Source organism: Alligator sinensis, unplaced genomic scaffold (genome assembly GCF_000455745.1).
Source record: "Alligator sinensis unplaced genomic scaffold, ASM45574v1 scaffold1030_1, whole genome shotgun sequence".
In the NCBI taxonomy this organism is placed as follows: domain Eukaryota; kingdom Metazoa; phylum Chordata; order Crocodylia; family Alligatoridae; genus Alligator; species Alligator sinensis.
Window position 1 is genome coordinate 869,270 of NW_005842592.1, and position 19,191 is coordinate 888,460.

The 19,191-nt window shown below is 47.2% G+C and overlaps 1 protein-coding gene across 1 annotated transcript in view; it reads left to right on the forward strand.

The window, feature by feature from the left end:
* TGFA (transforming growth factor alpha) overlaps nucleotides 1-19,191 on the forward strand; it is a 72,729-nt gene that overhangs the window by 37,671 nt on the left and 15,867 nt on the right. The window lies entirely within an intron of this gene.

A 19,191-nucleotide genomic window follows, 5' to 3' on the forward strand; every position in this document is an offset into this window, starting at 1 on the left:
CTCCCCCACCGCGCGCGCGCGCGCACACACACACACACACACACACACACACACACACACACACACACACACACACACACACACACACTGTACTGTCCAAGTTAGGAACTTACCTGTGTGTATGTGTAGGTGGGTTGTGTGTGTGTGTGTGTATACGTGTGTGTATGTATATATGACACATGTCATTGTGTGCATGATATACGAATTAGTTATCTGGGTCTAACTTTTGTACAGTGTATGTGCTTGAATTGGTGATAGGTATGCATGTGCCTAGGCTGGTTTGGATGTGTATGTGCCTGAGCTGGTAGTGTGTGTGTATGCACCTAATTGATTTGTGTGTTTGTATATGTGCAATTGTGTCGCACCTTCCTGTCTAAAAGTGCAATATTGAGATCCTGAGAGTTGGCCTGACCCCACTGGGCAGCAGAAGTGCTGGTGGTGGTGGCAGCACTGGTCAAGGGCAGGGCATGGGCCAGGGGCTGAGCTGAAATGTGTGATCAACCTTTTTCTGAATGAAGTCATTACTTGCAGCATTTCCTGGGTGGTGTTCTTAATTCTCCAGACACTGTGAATTTCCTCTGATCATGCACTTTGCATCTGGAGAAGCAGCAAAGGTTAAGAAAGTGCATAAATTATCAGCAGGGTGGAGCTCTTCTGAAGAAATACTGTAAAAAAGGGATGAGTTTGGCATGGCAGTCTCCTTCTGCTTTCTTAGAAGTGCCTGGCTCTGGTTTCACATGGGGCTCATCTTTTCAGTTTGCAACCTGCGTTGCAGGTACTTCTGGGAGTTCCTCAGCTAGTGATGGGCACAAAAAAAAGTCCTCCCTGCAGCCTAACAGGGCAAAACACAGATTATCTCAGAATCCCTGTCAGAGCTGTACACTTCCCCTTATGCAAGCATTGTCTTACATACTTCATTGCCATAAACCCGAGATGTGCTGTAGATATATCAAAGGCCATAAAGCTGCCAACAGAGCTCTGAGGAATGCCAGCTTTGTTAATAATAGCTAGGAAAATTAATATAAACAGGATATTTTGTCTGGGGAACAATAATGGACACAGGAAGAATGGCCGTACTTCAGAACAACAGAGCCTGGGAAATGTGTTAGGTATTGCCACAAGCTGGCAGGCCAGTGCTGAAGGGACTTAAAGGCTGGACTTTGAGCACAGCTAGTCAGAAAGGGGCTGTTGACTGGGTCTGGAAGGACAGAAACATGACAACCATCCTGGCTCTGGGCCTCAGTGCTTGTCTCTGGGCCTGTCCCTAGATCACCCAGCACTTTACAAAGGTGAGGAGATATTTTAAAGCAAGGGAAGCCCAGGCATTGGAGTTAAATGACTTCCCCAGGGGCACCCACAGTAGCCAAGTTCTGGTTCTGTCCCCTGTGTAGCAAGCGTTGACCTATTTTTTTTCCCAAAAATTGCCTGCCACCTGCACTTCTGGGTTTGCTGGAGCATGTTGCTCATTATAAATGAGCTGCAGCAAAGCATCCCTTTCTGCGTACCTCCCGCCATGAAATTATAAGGGGATGGGCCAAATCTCACTCATGCAAACAGGCTCAGTGTCCTTCAGTTCCCAGGGTCTTAACATAGGGCTCAATTCCTGCCTTGTGCCTAACTGGATCCTGGGAGGCAGGGACCATTCCTCTGCGTTTGTGCACTACTAACACCCGGGTATCTTGGTGAGTGACAGGGCACCCTGGGTAGAAACCTGTTGCCATGTACATCCTCCATAGCTGCAGCACAGAAAAGGTTAACAAAGGGTCTCACTAGCACCCCCAGCTGTCCCCAAGTGACTGGTTAGCATCAGCTGATATAAAATGCTGCAGAAGACTATCTCCTTTTGATAGCTGTTGTGTATCAATGGCCTGAAAAGGTCTATGGGAAGAGCAAGGTTAGGAGAAGGGAAGTCGAGCAGGAAAGGTATGCAGCATCCAAAGGGACTGGGGAGGCATGGAAAGGAGCAGTCCTTTCTACATAAGGTCCCTGGGCTGGGATGCAAAGGGGAAGGAGGGCTTCCCTCATCTACTCCCTGTGGAAAAGGAAGCAATGGCCCAGGCTGAGACAGGCCCAAGTCTGGGCATGTAGCCCCAGAGCTCTATGTCCATGGAGGGTTTGGAACCCTAATTCATACAGCGGAAGAGGCTGCTGGCTACGGGGGTAGGGATCAGTGGCAATAATGGTACTCCCTGATGTAGCAGACCTGTATCTGTCAGGGAGTGAGGCTTCCTCAGCAGGGTGCTGGAGTTGTCCCCCAGATCCTATCGTGACAATTTAGCAGGGACAATGGGAGCATGTTTTCCCTGGGTGTTCCCTTCCCAGGCCTGGCTGTGTACCAGCCCCTCGTGCTGCTACTGATCCTGAAAAGCAGCCTGCAAACCTCTGGGGTTGGGGATTTTTGGCTGCTTGTGTTCTTCTCAATGGTCTGGCCTTGTTCTGTGGAAACTAGGCTGCCCTGAATGCAGGAACTGCCAGAAATATCTCTTCAGAGTGGGGGACTGGTTGTACAGAGAGATCAGTGTATGGCTGAGGCTCCACCTTCCACCAAGGTGAACAGCTCAAGGAAGGAAAACTGCATACCTAGCTTCATAAGAGCCATTGAGAGTCCCCGTGCATGGGGCAATCAATCCTTATCTCTGACTGAGACACTTACACCTCTGTAACAACCCCTTGCTATAGCATGCTTGCTCAATGGGAACATGTGTATAAAAGGATGTGCCTCGTTTTCCAATAAAACTGGCCCAAAATAGATTCCCCACCAGCCCCTCTCTTTTACAGGTTTAAGTGTACAAGGATTTGTGCTCAAGTTCTCTGCAGGCAGCAAGGCTGGGTTTGTTGGATTGGGTGTTGGTATGGGGCAGGCCTGAGGTGGGCTCAGTCCCAGCATTGCCACAGACATACCTGGTTATGGAGGGCAGGTGGTTTTATCTACCTACATTTAAAGGTTTCCTATCTGGAAAACAGGACTTTTGATCCTTTCTCCTACCCTGTCTGCCTTGGTTTCTTTGAATGGTCAGATGCTTTGCTGTGTGGCTGTACACTATCTTGGACAATGGGGTGACTTTTCCTGAGCTATTTCACCCATGCCTGTCTCAGGGAAACGCTGGAATTACAGAGATTAATACAGTGAGGTTTTTCCTAATCTTATTCCACAAGCATCTTCCTCAGGCTGACAATTCAAGCCTCCTCCCTGTATCGAGAGGAATGACTTAATAGAGGAGGATGCTGAGGCGCTGTCTGTCTGCTTAATACCCTTGTGTTTCCAAGGTGACTACAGCTTTCTGACCTACGTAATTAAATCAGAATTTGAGTGTCAATTTAGGGGTGGAATTAGAGTAAATGAACTCAAATCCCCAGTGAATGGTGCTGCTGCTGGTAGGTTTCAGGCTGCATCCTGCAGGTAATTAGTAATATCATGGCTCCTGAGACGGCTGTCCCACCAGTGTCATCACAGAGGTAACAAAGGAACAGGCTGTCCTGTAGAACAGGACACAAACCCCTTCTAGATAAGAAATCCTGAGGTGCTGTGAAAGCGTGAGTCCTATCCTATCCCTTTGGGGGGCCAGAGCAGGATGGTTTTCTATTTGCACATGTTCTATCCATGGGGATGAAGCAATAGGTTATCTTGTCAGGTGTCCTTTGTGGCACTCTCCAGAGAAAATCATCAGCTTCATGGGTCCAATTAGGCTATTCTGTGCCATTCATGGGCTTGGAAGACTTGTTTTTCTGACTACAGCAACAAGCGATCAGTGTAGACTCCGTATTATAAAAGTCCAATGATGTGTTGCCTTGCAAATGTGCTGCAGGAGATGTTAACGCACTTGTGGGGTGACCCCTAGCCTTCTCCTCTCTGCCTGTGTGTTTGTGCATGGACCAACAGCAGGGCTGGGAGTGTCACCCCATCTAACCTGAGAAATTAGTATTTCCAGTACAGACAGGATCGCTGTGAGAAGGCAGCTTTTCATGCCCAAGAGACAGCCAGCTCAGACTGCATCTGGCCTAGAGCCACTCGTTCAGCCATTAGCCCTCACCCAAGCCAGACAGTGCTGAGGGCCCTGGGAAGTGCTAGAGAGCTGAACTTTTACAAGGGGCAACTATACACAGTGGAGCAGCAAGAATCAGGGAAATAGGATCAGACAGTGAAATACAAAGCCTGATTCACCAGTGCCAGCAAAACCCTACCCTGCAATTGACTTCATGCTAGCTGGTCCCCATTGATTGTTGGTGGACCAGCCCTGGTACAGTGCAGCAATGAATGAGACTCTTAACACTGTGGGGTTTCACATCACATGAACAGTCCCAGGTTAGGAAACACCTCTGTGCAAAAAAATGCTCTTCTTTATCAGATGGTTTGGCAGGTCACTCACCCCACCTCACAGTCCTGATTCTACCAAGAGGGGTGCGTGTGTTTCACTCCGCACACTGAGATAAGGCCCACGGTTCCTGTAACAGCAGCTGGAAACAAAGGCAGCAGAGGTAACATTTCAAGATGGTGTTGGTGGGGCCTGGGCCCGATTCATTCCTGTCTCTAGTATCAGTGGTGTCATAAAGGGCCCTTGCTTGGCATTCAGGGCTGAAGGTGAGGGGGTACCATGCTGCCACTTTCTAGAGGAGCTATAAAACAGACCCCCACATCACTTGGGCTTTTTAATACAGCCATAGGAGGGGAAGGCATTAGCACTGCAGACTGGTCTCTCTGACAGTGGAGAGCAACAATCCCTCTGCTCTCCAGTTGATCATAGGTGTGGCTTTCACTTCCATCCCTGAAATGTTCCCTCTAATATTCCAGTGCCTGCAATATTTGGAGCTCTGCTCCAAATGTCCCCAGACCTCAGGTGTCCTCTGGATGTAGCAGAGGGTTAGGGCAAGCTCTTTCCTACTTGTAAAAGTCCTGTTGCTCTTAGTTACACCACTGCAAATTCAGACAGATGTAGTTGTGCCCCTTTGGGATCTCAGTGGTGCAGTTGGAACAGAGCTAAGGCCCCAGCTGTCTCAGACACCTGATTTCCACCTCCAGTTATTTTTCCTGTGTGTGTCTGAAATCTGTGCAAACAGCTCCCAGGACAGAGAGTATCATTTTACCTTTGATTTCCATCCCCCTTTTCAGTAGTTTCCACCTAGATCCCAGAGCCAAACGGCCAGGGTCCCGTTAACGACTTGGAAACACATCTTCATTCTGTTGCTGCCACATTAACACACACAATCAATGCGTCTCCCATCTCCTCCAGCCCCCTGAGTGAAAGGCAAGTAATCTTCACACAATTGGCTGCATTGTTGTCCCGTCCCCACTCCTCCACCACCATTCATGTGCTGTATATTTAATCCAACAGGATAAAGCGCTGTGGAGATGGTGATTTGCCAACTAATAGAGTTTCAAGACTCCGCCTGCTTCTTGTTCACGGCCCTTCTAGCACAGACGGGAATAGTGGGTGTGCGAGTGGTACGCTGTCTTAAAAGTAGGTTATGATCTCAGTCTAGCTGAGCAAATCCATTCTGTTGCTCTGTTATCTTCCAGCCTGACAGCAGAGTAAGGCTGTTGCAGACAAGCCGATGTTCCTTGATAGCTTGGAGAACTAATGAGTTCTAGTTAGCAGTGGCAGGAAGTGGAATACAGGGATAATCTCTACTCCTCTATACAAGGTTCTGTAGGATGGGCCATAGAGAGACATGGCAAGTGCAATATTAAGAGAACAAAAAATGGAGACAGAGGCTTGTGTACAAACTGGATGGTTTGTGGTCTTTCCCAAGTGTCTGTTCTGTATGCCTGAAAGCGTTAGGAGCCCTTCCACGGGGCTGTAACCATTGCTCATGGGAGAAAAGCAACATTACTGGCAACATTCCCCTGCAGGGACACCAAGCCAGCTGCAGGCTGGTGCCTGCCTTGTGAAGGGTTAACTTGAATTGTCAGTGCGATGAAATCATCAGCAAAACTAACTGCACTTTATCATCCATTAGCACGCATGACAAATAGAACCAAGGAGGTGATACTGCCCCTCTATGCGGTGCTGGTCAGACCACAGTTGGAGTACTGCATCCAGTTTTGGGCACCATACTTTAAGAAGGATGTGGATAACCTCAAGAGGATCCAGAGGAGGGCCACTCATATGGTTAAGGGTTTGCAGGCCAAGCCCTATGAGGAGAGGCTAAGGGACCTGGATCTGTTCAGCCTCCACAAGAGAAGGCTGAGAGGGGAACTTGTGGCCTCCTACAAATTCATTAGGGGGGCGTGCAGCAAGGAACCGGAGATGCTCTGTTCACCAGGGCACCCCTTGGGGTAACAAGGAACAATGGTCACAAACTGACAGAGCAGATTTAGGCTGGACATCAGGAAGAACTTCTTCACAGTAAAGGTGGCCAGAATCTGGAATGGGCTTCCAAGGGAGGTGGTGCTCTTCCCTACCTTGACGGTCTTTAAGAGAAGGCTGGATAGGCATCTGGCTGGGGCCCCAGCACACTTTCCTGCTCAGGGCAGGGGGTCAGACTCAATGATCTGTTGAGGTCCCTTCTGACCCTAGCATCTATGAACTTGTCCGGAACCGCTCCAGGGCCTGAGGTCCAGCTGTGTATCCAAGACCCTGCAAGCAACAAGGATTAGCCTATCTCCTGGGAGGTAACTTGATGAAGAAGAAGAGGGAATAACCCACATTAATTGCATAGACACATGCACAGTCTGTGGGGCCAGAAATAGACTCTTTGGTCAGCACAGGCAGAGTAGCTCAGAAATCCAGCCCACACTTAGCATGAATCTTTGCCATATCTTATCAAAGATAATGTCCCCAGTGCATATTCATGGGACAGAGGAGAAATGTATGCAAAGCTGTAAGATGGTCTAACAGGATTAACTCTGGCCTGCTGTGGTGCACCGTACCTTGAAGCCTGCTGAAATGAGGCAGATCTGTCGTGACTGGGATTTTCTGCACAAAAGGGCCAGTTCTGGCCTATTCACTTCTTCATACAAAAATGTTGCAGGGGGAGGTGGGAGGGGGATTTTTGCCACCAACAATTCCAAAAGGAGAGATTGTCCCACTTCTCCTGTTCCCCTGCTGTATGACAGAGAGGATAATTATTTGGTCTTGGCCCTCCTTTTTTTGACGAGTGCTGTGAACATATTGGGTGTGGTTGGCTGTTTGCAGGGGTGCAAAGTGAGTGTGAAGAAGGGAGGGCCTTGGTTTTAGTCACTGCTGGGGCTTGGGGTCTGGGCTGGGTTTCCCTTTGAGGACAGATTTCTGTGTGACCTCAGGCCAGTCTTGCTTGGTGCGACTAGACTCTCCTGTGCTAAGTACTACTAGTGTAAACTGCTAGTAGGTCAGAATTAATTATGCCAGCATGTATAGGTGTAAATTACCCTGTAGGAGGCAAAGCAAGGGAGAGTCAGGACCCTGAAGCACGCTAGAGGTGATGGTGGTCATCGGCATTATCCCTCTGTGTTTGGGAAGGATGGGGAGCTGGGAGAACAGCATGCAGCCCATTTGCTTTGATGGCAGTGGGAGCTGCATTGGCAATCCCTTACCCTTCCCACCTCTCCCTGTTTTTGTTTTTGTTTCTGTTTCATTGGGTAGCATGTGATGGGGAATGATGACAAACTTAAATGTAAATCTCTGCCATTGGCCTGCGGTGCATAGGTGTCTTGGAATCCCCAATGTTCGTGTAGACACAGAGTTGATTCAGCCCTTTTGGAATGAATTGACAATAATTTAGGACTTTCCGGCTGCTACCAGGTAACCTCCTCTTGTCCCTATGCCACCTGCACTGTCACATGGCCCCTGTGTTGTTTTCACGGCTGCCTTGCTGACCTTTTCAGCATGCTGGATGCTGATCCGTTGAAGCCATTCCTGCCCTCTCTTCCCACAGCCAGCAACAGGGAGATAGGCATAATGGCCCAGCAAAACAAAGCATTTTGCTTTGTTCGAGTGGCTGGCATGGTGCAGATCAAGCTGCAGTGGGTCATGGGACATGCCCAGCACAGCAGTTCTGGCTCCCTGTTTGGGCTGAAGAACTTGTGAAAGCCCCAAGACATTCCAGCTTGGTGAAGATGGCAAGTGTCAGCAGGGGTTGGGGATAAAATTAGTGTCTTTATTAATCTTTTTACAATGTACTGTTTCTAGTGATGGTGGCAAGCAGACCTGTTATCTCCAGTTCTCCAGGGCCATGGGTAGAGCAGCCTTGTGAAGCAGGTACTTTGTCAGACCATGTGGTTCTCTCCCATGAATATCTATGCTTTGTGCTTATTATCCACTTCTCTCTCAAGCAGTTGCACAGGTTCAGCTAACATGGACATTAGCCAAGGGAATAGTAATTAACTGGCTCAGGAACAGCAGGGTAAGCAGCTGTGAAGATGTGTTTTTTCTCTCTCACTTTGGTTCCAATCAGATTTGTCTGTGATTACATATGACAATAGTCTTCAAATACCTGAAGGGTGATTTACAGAAAGGATGGAGATGGACTTTTCTCTGGGGCCATATAAGGCAGGACTAGGAGCAATGGCCTTGGGCTGCAGCAGAGAAAATTGAGGTTGAAGATTAGGAGGAGCTTTCTGAGGACTGGCATTGGAACAGACTATCTAGAAAAGTTGTGGAATCTCCACCCCTGGAAATGTTCAAGAGCAGGTTGGACAGGCACTTGGCTGGGGTCATCTAGCCAGGGAGCAGGGAGCTGGACGAGATGACCTTGTGAAGTCCCTTTCAGCTCTACTTTCCTATGATCCTAGGTTGCTTATGAGGAGGTTTAACTCAAGCAAAGCTCCTCTCAAGCTACAATGAGAATGCCTAGGATTTCAGGAGGCCTGATGCAGCCTGCACTGAAGCCCAATGCTGTCAGGAGTTCATTGCTCTCTGTTTCTGGGCAAGGTAGCTTAGAGCCAGTTCTAACACTTGTGCATGTGCTGCCATGATAACTCCTAACTATAGTGGAGACAGCTTATATGCCCTTGTGGCTCACTCTCTCTCCTCCGGTTTCATATGTGAGTGGCATTGGAGAAGGGAGGGCAGTGACTGCTTCTGCAGCAGCTGCAAGGGAGAGGCTGGCTTTAGGAACTGATAGCAAACTGCTCAGTATGAACTTGAGGTCATCTGTGTAACATCAGCCTAGCTCAATAGGGTCTAAAGAGGCATGGCAAGAACCTGGTATAGTTTCACTGAACCTGCCTCACATCAGTGAATTATCAAACAAGCTATCATCAGTGGTAACTTGTTTATCTGTCAATCAAGTCTTTTCAAAGCAACTGAATACAAGGAGGGTGAGGCTTGATTCACCTTGTCACTTAGTCCATGACATTAGCGTGGCTCTGTAGAGATAGAATGGTCAAAGTGAAAGAAGAATCCAGCCCAGGTGGTGGACTACAGAGTGCAGGAGATCTGGACACACGCAGCGGGTGTTTGAGTAATTGCTTTCCTTGGCCTGTTTATTGCAATGTGGTGGAAAAAAATACCCAGGTACCTGGCAAATGGAGCCGACTGCTGGCTTCCTGATGTTTGGCATGTTTGATCTCTGTTTATACATGTTTGCAGGGATACTTTGCTTTAAAAAAAGAAAAAGCACGCACTTCTGTTTGAGGAACAAACATCCAGCCCTGAGGATCATAAGATGTCTTTTTCCATCATTCACAGGGAAGTCTTTGACTGGCTCCCTTCTGCTGTGGAGGTGGCCAAGCCCAGAGACCCAAGCAACCAGGAGCTGAGACGCAGGGAAGTATTGCGTTCTGGGAAAAGATCTGCTTCTCTTTCAAAAGGGTTCTTTAGACCTAACCAATCCCTAACACCGGCCACAGAGAAAACAGACTCTGAATGTCTTGGTGGAGCAGTGTTTTGAGGGTTGTAGGCTCAGGTGCTCTCTGGTGGACATGAACAGAGCTCTGGCTCTGCTGCCTTGATTACAACCATGAATGGTTGGAACCTCTGTGCCTGTAGCATCAAGGCAACTGTAAGCAATCGACAGAGTTAATGGCATGCGGTGTCTCACTAGGTGGGCATGGACATGAAGGTGGGCATGGACATGAAACCTCAGAAGCTGCCATATGGGGGTGCTTGATGATGGATTGTGAAGCATTTCCCTGAGGCTGCTGGAGAGTGACCAGTAGTCATTCTCGCTGGTTCCTAGTAGACATCACCTCACCTCTGTTTCAAAAGGACCATGATAGCTGGCAGCTTCAAAGGGAAGCCAAGGAGCAAATGAGCCAGAAGACTGAAAGCCTTCCCTCAGAGACACTAGTGTAAGCTGGTGTCCTACAGACTGTCCTTTGTCCTAGCCATGGAGAGCAAAGACTCTGGGGAAACTTTGAGGCCTTTAAATCCCTTATTGAGGGGATCTGGGACAGAAAGTAAAAGCCATCTTGCCCCCTGGGGACGGGGAATAGGGCAGTGAGAAGTTTCCACAGAAGGCCTGATGACTGGTAAGACAGAGGCAGCATTAACTCCCTACTTTGAGTGCTTAACCCAGAGATCACAGAGATGTCAAGGGATCTGTCCTCCTGACTGACCTTCTCTATATTAGTTAGTCACTGGTATCTGGGAGAGGTGCCTCAGGGTGAAAGAGCCTGAGGATGCTCCGGGTTGCTGCTGCCGCTGCCTGGTGCTTTCAAGGAGAAAATGGAGAGTGGGTTCATTCTGAATGAGTCATGCATCGGTTTTGCTCGTGGCAACTGTGTGTGAATGAGGTGTATGCCACAGGGCTGGTTAGGACAGGTGAGAGCATTTGGCTGGATGAGGAGCTGGCATGTGAAGAATGTGCCTGGTACAGAAAGGAAAGCAAGCAAAGGAGGCTTTGAATGGGGAAAGATCGTGCAGGGGGAGTAGCTGTAGTTCCTGGGATATTAGCTCACTTAGATTTGAGAGTCTGTCTTCTTTCACTTTCAGCAAAAACACTGCTAAGACCCATCTGCCTCCCCCTGAAATGGATTTAAGTTCATTAGAGCAGCAGACTGGACAGTAGAGGTGGCTGCGTTTTGTTCCTGACATTGACACTTGCCATGTGACCTCAGGTAAAACACCTTGCAAGGATGATACCTGCTATTTCATACCTGGAAAAACAGCACCATGAAGTTTAAGTAACTTGCCCAAAGCTGGAGTCTGAGATGGAAAAAATCATTCCAGACCTTCCCTTTTGTTTTGTACAACTCTCCTCTGGAATAAACATCACCTGAGATGCAGTGTAATATTTATTACACTGCATCTCAGGTGATGTTTATTTAACAAGGGTTTTTTATTTTAACTTAATTAGAGGATGATTAGGGTAATGTGTGATCAAGAGGCTAATTATTAGCCTGACTGAAGTCAGTAACTTAGATTGTTCTTGTATATCCTGACTCCTTGTAGTCATGGGATCAAGAAAAGACTCAACACCAGTCTGGTGAAGCAGATCTAACTTTCAAGCAGCTGGTTTCGCAGCTTGAATTATAAATGAACAAGACTAATCAACTGAACATTCCTCCCAAATGGGGAACTGTTTTGAGAATGGAAAAGGCTCCCACCACAGCAGATCTTATCAGAAGAAATTCCCAGGCCTGTATAACCTAGCATTTCAAACTAGAGGATCCTAAAGCCCTTATGGCCTTAATCTGTGAATCCGTGCAAGTCAGTAACAAATGGAGTTAACTGAACCTCAGGGTAAATGGTTAAACACTGCACAAAGGCATGATCACTCCCCTGCTCCCACTTTTTCAGCACCCTTATCCTTTCCCTTTTATCCTGACATAGGTTTTTCTGTGGGAATAAGACACAAACACAACACAAACACTGTGTTTGATTCACTTTTGCTGTGTACTGTGTGGACTCAGTTAGGATGTAAACCACTGTCTGTTGAAATCTGGGTTTTCCATAGAGTCCCAAGTCAAATAGGGATGGTTAGATCATCTGTATTTATCTTTGCAAAGACCTATGGGATGGAATTTATATTAAGATGACTATAAAAAACTGCATTGCAGTATCAGTGTGTTTGTGTGTGTACAGGCATTTGGATCAGGGACCTGTAGTTTATACCATAACACATGCTGAGGCATGATGTTTTGTTTATTTGTAAGACATGAGGGTGGTTTTTTTGGGATTATAGCTACCACAATCACTGTTATTATTGAGTTAGAGGAGATTTCCTCCTCCATATTCCTGTGTCACAATTTAGTGTTAGAGTGAGATCTGTCCTCTGGGCAGCTGGACCTTACGCACTAGCCTGACTCATCAAGTGTGCTAAGCTTTCTTGAATGCAGTGTTCTTTGTCCTTCAGCTTGGACAATCCTCCTGGAGTTTCCCCAGGCCACCTGATTATATTTGAAGTGGTTGGGCATTTTTATGGAGAAGGGAAGAGCTCTGAGACATTTGGAGAAACCACAGGCTTTGGTCACTTGTGTTGTACTGGGAAGAAAGTAGAAGAAAAATATTAAATGAATGGAGCCCTCTGTTTTTTTCATAATGCACCGGACTAGTTCTTCTCTTTGCACGTGAACCCTCCACTTGCATGGATAGAAATCCTCTTCATTCCACTTCTAGGGAGAGAAACAGGATGGAAAATACATTTGTGAGGAGAACTGAGGACTCCGGCATTATAAAATGATGGAAAGAGGTGTATGCGTGTGTTGTTTCTCCTCTATTTGGATGGACTCAAAACTGCTCAACTGTGTCATGGGCCGTATGCTGCTCTGATATAAGGGAGGCTCTCCATTGGTTTCAAGTTAATGAATAGAGCCTTGTGGTTTTTGGAGCAGGGAAAGTTGGGAGGTGTCCCTGGTCTGCCGCTCTGTGTGGTCACGGTGTGTAACAGTGATAGACACACAGGCCTGATGGCTATAGATGGGTCCCTGTGCTCTGATACGCACAGTTTGTTGCTAAGATAACCTCCTTAATAGTACTTCTGAAGGCACCAATGACTTAAACCTGATTCTGAGTCAATCAATGAGGGATAGTGCTTTTCTACTTCAGAGGGCTGTGGTGATAAAATAGATTTGTTGCCATGAGATATCCAGATAGGTGCTGATGACTGGCATCATTACACAAGCTAGGAGCAACTTTTTAAGCAGCAGATTTATACAACAAGGAACTCTGTTCAGACCTGAGCAGCAGCCTTGTGTCCAGAGAAATGCACATTCTGCTGGCAGCAAGGCTAGTGTAATCAACCACGTGCTGATGTAAGAGCTGTTTCCCCTCATTTCCCTTTCTAAGTGAATTAGCCTTTCCAACCAAGGGATCATTTGCAGTAACTGAGCTTTTGGCACATAAAATGAGTAGCTTCCACTACTCCAGAGAAGACCTCTGTGGTTTATAAAAGCCCTGTGCCTGTAAATCTGTGCTCTATTTGTCAGCTATTTATCTTAAGTGTGAAAATTTGACCCCTTGATGAAGCAGGTATACTCTGACCTCTCCCTCCAGCTCTGACCACTGGTGTCCTCTGAGACATTACATGTGGCTTGTGTTTGAGCTAGATGTTCTAAAGGGCTTTAGGACATGTTTTTGGATGCTTAGTATTAGGAACCCTTTATTGATCTAACACCAGATTGACAGATCTGATGCCAGTGGTGGACAGTGAGACCTTCTGGAAATTCTTGCTAAGCAAGTTGGGAATTAAAGCCTATAGTGCAAAGCAAGGTCCAACTATTGCATTGGAAAGGAGGTGACTTGTAACCAGGAGACTTCAACACAATGAGTTTCACTGCAACAGAGGCTAAAAGCAAGAAGGGAGAGAGGTGATGTATCAGGAGCATGGCAGCAGGAGTCAGTCAGATGGTCTCTCTCAAAAACAGTGGGCAAAAGCTGGTGTGGCTTCCCCTAGGCCCCTTTTGCTGTATTTGCTATTGGGTTCTCTCTGGCCTTATCACAGAGAAAGTCAGCTTCTAACTAGGTTGAATTGAGCACCTTGCACCCTTTATTCTCCTTGGGGGAAGTCATCCCCCCTCCCCGCCCAATGGTAACAGATATACATCTGGAGCAGTTCAAAAGCTGGACTTTCCTCCAGTCCTGATGTGAATTCGGCTCTTACTGAGCAGTTCAGTGAGGCCAGTCAGTCAGACCCTGCTCTGTTAGAGTGAGGCTGGTAGGTCTGTGCCCTGACCCTGGGCCCAGGCTCTTGATATACTGCAAGCTGTAGAGTATATCTCAGTTGCTCTATCTCCAATCCTTTTCCTTGACAAACCTGCGAGTGTTCCTTCCAGCACAAAGAGCCGGTGTGTGGGGCTACATGGTTGCTCCGTAAACCACACACACACAAAAGAGTGAGCCAGGAGGAAGCAGCAAAGGGCAATGACTGAGAGCAGTTGCTCATGGGGAAGGGAGGGAGAAGAGGAAACAACTATGCACCTTTTTTTTACTGCCTGCCTGTTAGGAACTTGAAAGCAGCCCTCCGTAATCCTTCTTGGCCAGCGGCCAATGTTCTCAGTCACTGAGGAGAGACTTAAAAGAAGCATTTATTTTTAGGTGCCAGATCAGTTCTGGAAACTTGGCAAAGCTGCTCAGACCTTGGCATGGGCCCCCAGAAGCTCAGTCGGAGCAAAGAGCACGAGTGACATAGATAGATATAGATCTCTCTCTCTCTCTCTCTATAGATGTATAGATTTTTTGTTGTTGTTCCATTGCTCCAAGGGCTGTGAAGGCGCTCAGATTAATACCTGCCAATGGGAGGAGGGAACTCTGCCAAATGATTCAACCAGGAAGCCTGAGGGTCAGGCTATTCCCAACCTTCCCCCCTGGTCCACCCCACTTCTCTGGAGCAAATCCCTTGACTTCAGCTTCCGACCTGTGAAACGAGAACTATTTTCCTGGCACCTATGAAAGGGATGATTGTTACCATTAATGATTATAGAGAAACCACCATTGACATTCCACTGCCAGCAAGTAGCCCTAGTGGGGTCAAGGTAAGATTCTTGCTGAAGGAAATGAGGGAAATGCTGACTTCTCCAGGAAGCGGCTGGCATGTGGCATCCCAGCTACACATGGCAAGCAGAGATGAGGTGTACTTTGACTATATTTGTTGCAAAAGTTGTATTTTGCAGGCAATTAATAGCCTGAATTCTTTCTGCTCTCTGCACATCACAATGCCAAGAGCTCTCTGTGGGCTGGACACTACCATAAACACACAGCTGTTGAGGTGCATCTGAGATGTGTGTTTCTGGAGCTGATCAATCCTGCACTGCGTTTCTTAGAAATTGTAAGAGTGGCTCCCAGAGGAGGCTGAAGTGAAATCCAGGGTCCTTACTTCTGGTTTACATATTGCTTTAGGTTAAGGGTATCTCTGTTTAATGTAGTGCCGTGAGCACCTGTTAGGGAGGGAAGGCTGATGTTAGGTGTTCTCTCCTATCCCGTTGACTTCACCTTGCTTGATCCATGAAGGGCAGCTCTGCCAGCAAAGCCAGTTTTACAAAGCTTGGCTTGATTGATGGCATGTGGAGCCTGTGAAGTGCCCATGAGAGTGTATTAGCTACCCAAGTGGGCTAGGAAGTTGGAGTTTATTAGTCACTACAAGACTGGGTGGTGCCTGCTGGGCCCAGGCTGGAGAAAAGGGTAGGTGGTGGGGAAAGGTGCTCTTGGGTGTAGCTGAGAGGGGGCAGGTGGCTTTCACATGGCTGATCTGTGATGTGGATGAGGAATCCACAGGCTGTGCCGCATATCAGCACTACCTGCTGCAGCTTGGGAGTGGGGATAGGAGTGCAAATGTGGAGCAGAGCACCAGGGAACAGCCTTCCTACCCTCTCAACACTCCTTCATCTCTTTCCAAATCATGTGTGCCCACAATCGCTGAGTTTCCTGGCTGCTGTGATGGATTCCCTTCCCATGAGACACCCTCTGGCTCTTTCAGCCTTGGGCAATCAACCCTGAAAAGCCATATTAGCTGGCCTTTTTTCAATTTGTTTCCTTTTTCTCACTTCCCTGTTGTCGAGGCCCTGAACGTAGTTGGATTTGAGGGGTATAATTGGAAAGATATGACTCAGATCAATCTTGTTCTCCCTTTGCTTCCTGATCACAAGTACTCTGAGCTGCTTGGGCTTGACCCATGCCAGCCCCTGACCCTGCAACGTTCTCCCCTCCAGACAGATGGTTGCTTAGCACAGCTCACCTGTTCTGCAGCTCTATAGCATGCAAAAAAGGTTGCTAGATCTAAGATCCAGATTCAGCATGTTTGGTTCTTCCTGGGGTTTTTTGATTGTCACTGGCTGTATCCACACAAGTTACTTAATGTGCAGTAGCCTAATAACACCATGCAGTAATGTGCTGGGCAAAAACACTGCTAATACTCTTCTGCACAGTACTATTAGGCCACTGTGCAGTAAGTGTCACAAAAAAAGCTGTGTGCTGGCACTACTGCACAGTAACTGTAGTTATTGTGCATTTAGTTAATACTTCATTAAGCAAGTACTAAATTAAATGTGCAGTAACTACTGCACATTAATGAACATGTAGACACATCCACTGACTTGTATCCTAAGTGTCCAGTGTTGTGAAATCATCATTGCAGCAAAAACCCTGTTTCCTTCACATGGCCAATGGAATATGTGAAGAAATCTTTCTTTGCAGGTTGTTTGGGGTGTTTCCTGTTACGGTGGTCATTGTTGTGCCCTTGATTTAGACAAGAACTGTTGTCCATGGATTCAAATCCATTAACTCATTCAGATTAATCACCTAAACATGGACTAAGGGAACTTATGGCACCTGATTCACCCCTGTCTTGTCCTGACATTTATGGAACGTAAGAATAGCAACATTGCCAGTGGGCCCTGAAGGACTGGTTCATCAAGATTGTTATCTAGGCTGGCTTTCCACAGCTGGTATTTCCTCAGGTGAGACATGCTGCAACTGGCTGCTTGTGCCATGTTGCACAATGGGTGGCCAATAATTGCAAATCCCACAGATGTATGAGGCTGCTTTGCTCCTATTCCATCACAAGACTCATCCTAACATTATCTGGCCACTTGCTGTTCCTAGGAGGGTGAAAAATGCCTGCTGCATAGCCAGAATGGGCATGAGGCTAGGCATGCAGAAGTAATCCCAGCTCTGCCCCATCCCTTCTATGCCACCAGGGGTGAGTCCCTTGGTTTCTCTGTGCTTTGGTTTCCCCCTCCAGACAAGAGCGATGCTTTGTTCTTCCTGAAGTGCTTTGGGGCACAGGCAGTCCAGTGCCTTGCAAGAGCAAAGGTCTTATGTGTTTAACTCAGGTTATTCTGTGCTGAAGAATGTTCCTGCCCTCTGCTCTCTTGCTTGGAAACCTGATGTAGACAGCTTTGTCTTATTCCTGAAGCCGGCTGTTCAGAGATCTCAGAGTTCTCATCATCCCCAGTAACTCTGACCTAGGTGAGGGTTGGGGTGGGGGACACAGGGCAACATCTATGTGGCTTCCTGGAATCTTTAACAAACACTATCCATAATCCAGACTTTTAGCATCAGAGCATTGTAAATAGCACAGAGGCAGACAGATTCTGCAATAGGCGGACCTTTTATTACACACAATTAGATATGCAGAAGGTGGGTCAGATTCTGATATCCCTTCTCAGTGATTACTCAGTGTTTACTCAGGGTCTGGTTTGGATCACTTCACTCAATCCGAGTAGTGCTTTGCTCCACACTGACCGCTATAGTCAATAAAGCTGCTCCTAAGGTGCTAGAATCTGACTCATTCCTTACTCAGGTGATACTCTCCTGGCAGGACCTGAGACCTGGGACTGAGTCAGGAATTCAGGCTTTGGCCCTTTCAGTCCCCTGACACTCCTTAATTGCTGTACACAACATCCTGCTGATAGAAGTTATGGGTTAGATACTGCCAGGTGGATTCAACCCAGTACCATTCCAGGGACATGAGTACAACTGGTGATCTAATGGGTGTATGTTCTTGTTTTGGAAAACTTCCACTGATTTGTTTTGGGAATTTCCCAGAAATTTTGATTTCTACCATGTTTGTTGCATGCATCTTACTTGCAACCTACATTCCAGAGGCAGTTGTCTGAATTACATCTCAGCTCCGTTATTTTAGAGGCTATGCAACAATGCGGTGAAAGATGGTCCAAGTCTCAGATGGGTTTGCAGTCTTGATGGGGCCATGAGCTGAGTGATGTGAATAAGTAGAGATTAGACCAGATGGATTAATGGTACACGGGGCATGTTTTATATGGGCTCCACATGTGCACAATGGTTATCATCAGTAGCAGATGCCTCTGCCCCTGGTCTAGGAGTGTAACCTGGCTCCTTCTCATAAGAAGAGGGGTTTGACCTTGACTTAGAAATTTCTCTTCCCTGTGTGTTTCACTGATTGGCTTCTACCCTGCCCCTGAGAAGTAACTACATTTGATTTTCAACAGCATAGCAGATATTTGTAAGGTGCAGTGGGGCTTTTTTATACTCGGCACCCATAACTGGAAGCAGACTTCCCAAAGAGGTTGGCACTCAGTTTAAGTACTTGGGAGGAGATCAGGAAGAGAAACAGCATTAGAGTGGGGCATGGGGTTGTTCTGAACTGAAAGCAAATTCAGTTCATTTTGTTCACATGAACAGAGCTGATCCCTTGTGCCAAGAAAAAAGAGGATGCCTAGATCTGTGGGGTGCAGCTGTGCTGCAAAAACCTTATCCTGGCTCTTTAACAAGCTGCAATACTTCAGGAAGGGCTGAAGAGCTTGGGTAGGCTTTGCACTCCCACTTGGCCAAGGTGGGGGTGGGGGAAGATATTTTTTGCTATGTCACACATTCTCCAGATTGTTCTCTGTTCTCTCCAGCTGCAGCTTCCCTCTGTGCCCAGCTCTGCTACCCCAAACTCTGTGCTAGCTGGCATGGGCTGCCAGCCCCTGACCTCCTTACATTGTGTTGCAAAGCCCCTTGGTTATCAGACAGCCTCCTACGCTGCTTAGCTTCTCCCTAGAGCTGTTTAGATCTTGCACTGTGTGCAGAAAAGGGAGATTTCAAAGATGCAGTGGATCCAAGCTAATGAGAATTTAAATTAGCCATTGATTACAATGATGGGACTGAATTTACTCTCCTGAATCAGCCAACAGGTTAAAGGCCCTGGATCTTAATAGGCTCAGGATAGGGAAGGGTGCTGTCCCCAAACAGAGAAGCTGTAGTGCCTCAAGCACTCCAGGCAGAAGCTTAAGGTGGCTTCCATAACCCTTCTGCTGGGGGCAGTAGCCACAGAATTACAGAGCTGTTGTTTGTAATTGTAAATACTTGTTATCTCAGCATACAGTACATCATGTAGGTGTAATACTTCTTGCTTCCCCTGCCCAGATCTGCTGAA